Source organism: Oncorhynchus mykiss, chromosome 32 (assembly GCF_013265735.2).
Source record: "Oncorhynchus mykiss isolate Arlee chromosome 32, USDA_OmykA_1.1, whole genome shotgun sequence".
NCBI lineage: Eukaryota > Metazoa > Chordata > Actinopteri > Salmoniformes > Salmonidae > Oncorhynchus > Oncorhynchus mykiss.
This window is the reverse complement of record NC_050572.1, coordinates 21,250,990-21,259,941: the sequence shown is the minus strand read 5'-3', so window position 1 is coordinate 21,259,941 and position 8,952 is coordinate 21,250,990.

Genomic DNA, 8,952 nt, shown 5'->3' with positions numbered 1-8,952 from the left:
TTATTTGACAGAGACCCTTGGCCTACAATGGTCATGCACCGCAGAAATCGAATTAACATAAGAAAAAAATCCCCATCAAAATCCGTCTGTTTCGGCTAGAGATACAGTTGAAGTCGGAAGTTTACATACACCTTAGCCAAATACATTTGAACTCAGTTTTTTTCACAATTCCTGACAATTAATCCTAGTAAAAAGTCCCTGTCTTAGGTCAGTTAGGATCACCACTTTATTTTAAGAATGTGAGATGTCAGAATGACAGTAGAGAATTATGTATTTCAGCTTTTATTTCTTTCATCACATTCCCAGTGGGTCAGAAGTTTACATTCACTCAATTAGTATTTGGTAGCATTGCCTTTAAATTGCTTGACTTGGGTCAAACGTTTCAGGTAGCCTTCCACAAGCTTCCTACAATAAGTTGGGTGAATTTTGGCCCATTCCTCCTGACAATGCTGGTGTAACTGAGTCAGGTTTGTAGGCCTCCTTGCTCGCACACGCTTTTTCAGCTCTGCCCACAAATTTTCTACAGGATTTAGGTCAGGGCTTTGTGATAGCCACTCCAATACCATGACTTTGTTGTCCTTAGGCCATTTTGCCACAACTTTGGAAGTATGCTTGGGGTCATTGTCCATTTGGAAGACCCATTTGCGACCAAGCTTTAACTTCCTGACTGATGTCTTGAGATGTTGCTTCAATATATCCACATCATTTTCCTACCTCATGATGCCATCTATTTTGTGAAGTGCACCAGTCCCTCCTGCAGCAGGGCACCCACCCCCACAACGTGCTTCAGGGTTGGGATGGAGTTCTTCGGCTTGCAAGCCTCCCCGTTTTTCCTCCAAACATTATGGCCAAACAGTTCTATTTTTGTTTCATCAGACCAGAGGACATTTCTCCAAAAAGTACCATCTTTGTCCCCATGTGCAGTTACAAACCGTAGTCTGTCTTTTTTATGGTGGTTTTGAAGCAGTGGCTTCTTCCTTGCTGAGAGGCCTTTCAGGTTATGTCCATATATGACTCATTTTACTGTGGATATAGATAATTTTGTACCTGTTTCCTCCAGCATCTTCACGGGGTCCTTGGCTGTTCTGGAATTGATTTGCACATTTCGGACTAAAATACGTTCATCTTTAGGACACAGAACGCATTTCCTTCCTGAGTAGTATGACGGTTGCGTGGTTTCATGGTGTTTATACTTGCGTACTATTGTTTGTACAGATGAACGTGGTACCTTCAGGCGTTTGGAAATTGCTCCCAAGGATGAATCAGACTTGTGGAGGTCTACAATTTTTTAATGAGGTCTTGGCTGATTTCGTTTGATTTTCCCATGATGTCAAGCAAAGAGCCACTGAGTTTGAAGGTAGGCCTTGAAATAAATCCACAGGTACACCTCCAATTGACTCAAATGATGTCATTTGGCCCCCTGGTTTGGCCCCCTGGTGGCCATGGGCAGGGTTAGGCACCCCTTTTCAGGGGGTCGGGCCCCCCTCCCTGGGTCATTGTCAGCCCTCTCTGGCCTTCTCCTCCATATCAATGTGGAAGGGAGCTGGCTCGCTGTAGTTGCGCCCCCTAGTTGCCTTGGCGAGCGGTGGGGGAGGGGGGGGGGGGGGCCCTCCCTGTAGCTGGAGCGAGACTCTAGACAGAGTCTCTGGGTTAGAGCGTTAACATCACCTATAAATGCACACTGGACAAGTGTAATGAACATGTGTAAAAGTTACCTTAACAAGCGTTCTAATCCCCTGTAATGCACACTGGACAGACAAACAAAATCACGTGTACAAAAAATGATATTTGACACTTGAATAAAGCAAGTGTAAAATTATCATAACAAGTGTTCAAATCACCTGTAAATGCACACAGGACCAAATACCCCTGACTGCAGTGTGCAATTCGGGGCCGGGCTCAACGTTTGACCCCTCCCACTTTTTTGTCCCACACACTGAATACAAACACACGTTTGCGCAAGGCACATGTTGAATACAAACATATTTCATTTTTGAAGATCATAAGAAATATTATATGAAGTGGTACCAGCAGATGTGTTAACACTTTTTGCTTCATGCTATATTTGAGACAAGCTACTGATATGGTTGCAGTGAACAGTATGTCATGTACTGTTAAAATTGTGTTGATAAATGTTATAACTTTAATTATATTATTTCATTGAGCATACTGTCACTACCTATCCTGATTTATAATGCTATTTACTTTCCTGATGAGAATGGAGGCTGAATATACCATACTGACAAGCTGAATGTGCTTTGTACATTAATTAAGTTATACCAGCTCCAGTAAAGAGATCAGAGACTCGGGTGACTTCTACGTCATCTTCACTAAACAACACAATTATCAATTGAAATAATTAACACAGCAGACAAAAACCAGGTTTGACCACTCCTCAAAAATGGCTTCACTCCTGCTCCTCAAAAGAGGCAAAGACTTTTCTTGTTGTCAACTGCCTCCACATAGAACATCTCATAATCTCTCTGTAACTGTAATGGCTCTCGTTTGTAGGTCCTGTTAGGTGCAGAAAAACAAAACATAAAACAACTACCCACAAACACCAGGTGGGAACAGGCTACCTAAGTATGGTTCTCAATCAGAGACAACGATTGACAACTGCCTCTGATTGGGAACCATACCAGGCCAAACACATAGAACTATAACACACAGAACAAACATAGAATGCCCACCCCAACTCACGCCCTGACCAAACTAAAATAGGGACATAAAAAAGGAACTAAGGTCAGGACGTGACAGTACCCCCCCCCCCCCCCCCCGGACTCCGGCCGCAAAACCTAAACCCATAGGGGTGGGTCTGGGTGGGCATCTGTCCACGGTGGCGGCTCTGGCACGGGACGTGGACCCCACTCTACCTTAGTCTTGGCCCACTTAGGTGGCTCCTTTGGAGCGGCGACCCTCACCGCCGACCCCGGACTGGGGACCCCGACAGCGGGCCCCGAATAGACGGGAGACTCTGACAGCGCCGGACAGGCGGGAGACTCTGACAGCGCCGGACAGGCGAGAGACTCTGGCAGCGCCGGACAGGCGGGAGACTCTGGCAGCGCCGGACAGGCGGGAGACTCTGGCAGTGCCGGACAGGCGGGAGACTCTGGCAGCGCCGGACAGGCGGGAGACTCTGGCAGCGCCGGAGTGAAGGGAGACTCTGGCCGCTCCGGAGTGAAGGGAGACTCTGGCCGCTCCGGAGTGAAGGGCGGCTCTGGCAGCTCCTGACTGACGGGCGGCTCTGGCAGCTCCTGACTGACGGGCGGCTCTGGCAAATCCTGAATGACGGGCGGCTCTGGCAGCTCCTGAATGACGGGAGGCTCTGGCAGCTCCTGACTGACGGGCGGCTCTGGCAGCTCCTGACTGACGGGTGGCTCTGGCAGCTCCTGACTGACGGGCGGCTCTGGCTGCTCCTGACTGACGGGCGGCTCTGGCGGCTCCGGACAGGAGGGAGACTCTGGAGGTGCCGGACAGGCGGGAGAACCTGGAGGGAGGAGACGGAGAGACAGCCTGGTGCGTGGGTGATTATAAGGATGCAAATGAAAAGTTTTTATAATTTTCAAGACTTAGGGTATTGGAAAGTTCTGCAGGAGAACTAGGCACCACTGTCGCCTAATTTGCTGCATGTTTTCCTTTGAAAAAGAAAATCACTCAATCGGATGAGTATCCCAAAAACATTGTATCCACTAGTGATGATCATTTCATAATTTATACATACCTAAGTGAAATCACACTGTGCTTCCATTGCAATGTACAGAGCATACTGTAAGTTAAGAAAGAGTAGGTTGTTAAGTTTGATAGTTATGATAACAACAATAATAATGATAATAGTAAATCATAATAATAATACCACCCCCCCCCCAAGGAATATTATTATTTCAGGATTTAGCAGACCCCCCCCCCCCCCCCCCCAAGAAGCATGTCACAGCATGTCACATCAGCATCCAGCTGTTTGATGTATGAATTGTGTATGTAGTGTAAAATCTCTAGGAAATAGGTCCCAAAAAGTGTCAAGAAGAATAAACAAGAAAAAACATGAGCAATAGTGTTATAATGTCTTACTGAGCATTTCCATAAGTCCACTCAAGTTTCTTCAACTGTCTAATGACTGTGATTAGAGCGATGTTGATGTTGTGCCGTGCTGCAAGCACAGAAATAATAATAACTTTTCATATGTTATAACAGAAAATAGGACTAATATAATATACTGAATAGCATCTTACGATCACAACAAACACCCCACAGTTGTTTGAGAAACCTTGCTTTGGTAGATCCTGTGGTGTGAACAAGGTACCATTTTCCATAAAGGCCTGACAATCAAATGGTACAGTTCAGTGGAATAATTTAAAGGAATATCCAAACTGAGCATCATCCACACCAAAAGTCCTCCAAGGTCCAGGGGACAGGATCCGAGCAATGTTTCTGTGAACACAGTGTATGTGAAAGTAAAGAAAAAGTACAATTCAACAGCTTTTTAATACTCCAGCATGCATAACAGTTTTGAACATAGTTGGAACTGAATTAGCCCAAGAATTGTTCACAACATGTGTGGGTGTTGAGGGACCAGAAAATGTATTTTCGACTGCAAACACACCATTTCTCACATCAATGCACTCACTTGCCAAAAGTCTTTAGATATTTTTGTCAGATGTCAGTATGGAATATTGAAGTATAATTACAAGCATTTCATAAGTGTCAAAGGCTTTTATTGACAATTACATGAAGTTGATGCAAAGAGTCAATATTTGCAGTGTTGACCATTCTTTTTCAAGATCTCTCCAATCCGCCCTTGCATGCTGTCAATTAACTTCTGGGCCACATCCTGACTGATGGCAGCCCATTCTTGCATAATCAATGCTTGGAGTTAGTCAGAATTTGTGGGGTTTTGTTTGTCCACCCGCCTCTTGAGGATTGACCACAAGTTCTCAATGGGATTAAGGTCTGGGGAGTTTCCTGGCCATGGACCCAAAATATCGATGTTTTGTTCCCCGAGCCACTTAGTTATCACTTTTGCCTTATGGCAAGGTACTCCATCATGCTGGAAAAGGCATTGTTCGTCACCAAACTGTTCCTGGATGGTTGGGAGAAGTTGCTCTCGGGGGATGTGTTGGTACCATTCTTTATTCATGGCTGTGTTCTTAGGCAAAATTGTGAGTGAGCCCACTCCCTTGGCTGAGAAGCAACCCCAGACATGAATGGTCTCAGGATGCTTTACTGTTGGCATGACACAGGACTGATGGTAGCGCTCACCTTCTCTTCTCTGGACAAGCTTTTTTCCCGGATGCCCCAAACAATCGGAAAGGGGATTCATCAGAGAAAATAACTTTACCCCAGTCCTCAGCAGTCCAATCCCTGTACCTTTTGCAGAATATCAGTCTGTCCCTGATATTTTTCCTGAAGAGAAGTGGCTTCTTTGCTGCCCTTCTTGACACCAGGCCATCCTCCCAAAAGTCTTTACCTCACTGTGCATGCAGATGCACTCACACCTGCCTGCTGCCATTCCTGAGCAAGCTCTGTACTGGTGGTGCCCCGATCCCGCAGCTGAATCAACTTTAGGAGACGGTCTTGGCGCTTGCTGGACTTTCTTGGGTGCCCTGAAGCCTTCTTCACAACTATTGAACCGCTCTCCTTGAAGTTCTTGATGATCTGATAAATGGTTGATTTAGGTGCAATCTTACTGGCAGCAATATCATTGCCTGTGAAGCCCTTTTTGTGCAAAGCAATGATGCAGGCACGTGTTTCCATGCAGGTTACCATGGTTGACAGAGGAAGAATAATGATTCCAAGCACCACCCTCCTTTTGAACTTTCCAGTCTGTTAATCGAACTCAATCAGTATGACAGAGTGATCTCCAGCCTTGTCCTCGTCAACACTCACACCTGTGTTAACGAGAGAATCACTGACATGATGTCAGCTGGTCCTTTTGTGGCAGGGCTGAAATGCAGTGGAAATGTTTTTTGGGGATTCAGTTCATTTGCAGGACTTTGCAATTATTTGCAATTCATCTGATCACTCTTCATAACATTCTGGAGTATATGCAAATTGCCATCATACAAACTGAGGCAGCAGACTTTGTGAAAATTAATATTTGTGTCATTCTCAAAACTTTTGGCCACGACTGTACATTTAAAACCAAATACTTTTAGACTTTTACTCAAGTAGTATTTTACTGGGTGACTTTTACTTGAGTCATTTTCTATTAAGGTATCTTTACTTTTGATCAAGTACGACAATTGAGTACTTTTTCTACCACTGAAGGTTGCCAACAAACAATGCATTCAAAGTAGCATGATCAATTCACCTAGCTAACTAGCTGCCGAATAGGCATCAACTCAACACATAGCTTATTCTTAATGTTTGTCCATAGGCTACCAGAGTGAGGACAGACATTTTTCAGAATAAACGTGGTGAGTGAAAAACATAATTAAATAGCCCACTTCCTATCTTATTCTGCAGCTTATACAACTTTGTATGTGTTGTTTGTTGGCAACCTTGTTATTTACAAAGTTTTTGGAACAGATTCCTATTGGAACGTTCCACAAATTATACCCACCCTGCCATAGTAAAGATGTCACCCTTTTCTGACAAGTCATTTGTAATTTCATGCAAACTGTCAGCCCAGCAACTTGTGATAGAAATGCATGGCATAATCGTTACTGAAACTCACTTTGCTATCTTGTTAATGCCAGCTACAATGTTAGCTAATTAGTGTGCTAACCCAGCTAGATATTTAATGTTCAAAGGCAGGAATGAGACACTGGATGTACAGTGCCTTGCGAAAGTATTCGGCCCCCTTGAACTTTGCGACCTTTTGCCACATTTCAGGCTTCAAACATAAAGATATAAAACTGTATTTTTTTGTGAAGAATCAACAACAAGTGGGACACAATCATGAAGTGGAACGACATTTATTGGATATTTCAAACTTTTTTAACAAATCAAAAACTGAAAAATTGGGCGTGCAAAATTATTCAGCCCCTTTATTTTCAGTGCAGCAAACTCTCTCCAGAAGTTCAGTGAGGATCTCTGAATGATCCAATGTTGACCTAAATGACTAATGATGATAAATACAATCCACTTGTGTGTAATCAAGTCTCCGTATAAATGCACCTGCACTGTGATAGTCTCAGAGATCCGTTAAAAGCGCAGAAAGCATCATGAAGAACAAGGAACACACCAGGCAGGTCCGAGATACTGTTGTGAAGAAGTTTAAAGCCGGATTTGGATACAAAAATATTTCCCAAGCTTTAAACATCCCAAGGAGCACTGTGCAAGCGATAATATGGAAATGGAAGGAGTATCAGACCACTGCAAATCTACCAAGACCTGGCCGTCCCTCTAAACTTTCAGCTCATACAAGGAGAAGACTGATCAGAGATGCAGCCAAGAGGCCCATGATCACTCTGAATGAACTGCAGAGTTCTACAGCTGAGGTGGGAGACTCTGTCCATAGGACAACAATCAGTCGTATATTGCACAAATCTGGCCTTTATGGAAGAGTGGAAGGAACAAAGCCATTTCTTAAAGATATCCATAAAAAGTGTTGTTTAAAGTTTGCCACAAGCCACCTGGGAGACACACCAAACATGTGGAAGAAGGTGCTCTGGTCAGATGAAACCAAAATTGAACTTTTTGGCAACAATGCAAAACGTTATGTTTGGCGTAAAAGCAACACAGCTGAACACACCATCCCCACTGTCAAACATGGTGGTGGCAGCATCATGGTTTGGGCCTGCTTTTCTTCAGCAGGGACAGGGAAGATGGTTAAAATTGATGGGAAGATGGATGGAGCCAAATACAGGACCATTCTGGAAGAAAACCTGATGGAGTCTGCAAAAGACCTGAGACTGGGACGGAGATGTGTCTTCCAACAAGACAATGATCCAAAACATAAAGCAAAATCTACAATGGAATGGTTCAAAAATAAACATATCCAGGTGTTAGAATGGCCAAGTCAAAGTCCAGACCTGAATCCAATCGAGAATCTGTGGAAAGAACTGAAAACTGCTGTTCACAAATGCTCTCCATCCAACCTCACTGAGCTCGAGCTGTTTTGCAAGGAGGAATGGGAAAACATTTCAGTCTCTCGATGTGCAAAACTGATAGAGACATACCCCAAGCGACTTACAGCTGTAATCGCAGCAAAAGGTGGCGCTACAAAGTATTAACTTAAGGGGGCTGAATAATTTTGCACGCCCAATTTTTCCGTTTTTGATTTGTTAAAAAAGTTTTAAATATCCAATAAATGTCGTTCCACTTCATGATTGTGTCCCACTTGTTGTTGATTCTTCACAAAAAAATACAGTTTTATATCTTTATGTTTGAAGCCTGAAATGTGGCAAAAGGTCGCAAAGTTCAAGGGGGCCGAATACTTTCGCAAGGCACTGTATGTCAGAGACACATACAGTTGTAACCCGCTGTAGCATCCCTGTATGCTTACTTGACATCTACCAAGAGGTCTGGACCTTTATGGCACAGAAAGAATAGGATAGGTCTACACAAAGATACTGGTGATATAGCTATTGGCAAGTGTGTTTAAACTGAACTGGACCAGGGCAAGAAGCCCTGGTCCCACTCCTCTCCCTCAATCACTACAGTAGCATTACACTACAGTAGCATTACTTGAACTTCTATCGCTGCATAATGGCTCTGGTATACTGTAAATACCATCCTCCTGTACCACCAACAGGTTCGAGCGGTGGTCACCACCATTCCCGGTACACAACACTTTTGTTTTTCATTTCAAATCAAATGTTATTTGTCACATGCGCCGAATACATGCTTACTTTCAAGCCCTTATCCAACAATGCTGTTTTAATAAAATACAAAAAAAGTATGAGAATAATGAATAGTTAAAGAGCAGCTGTAAATAACAATAGCGGGGCTATATACAGGGGGTACCGGTATAGAGTCAATGTGTCAATGTGCAGGGGCACCAGTGTCGAGGTA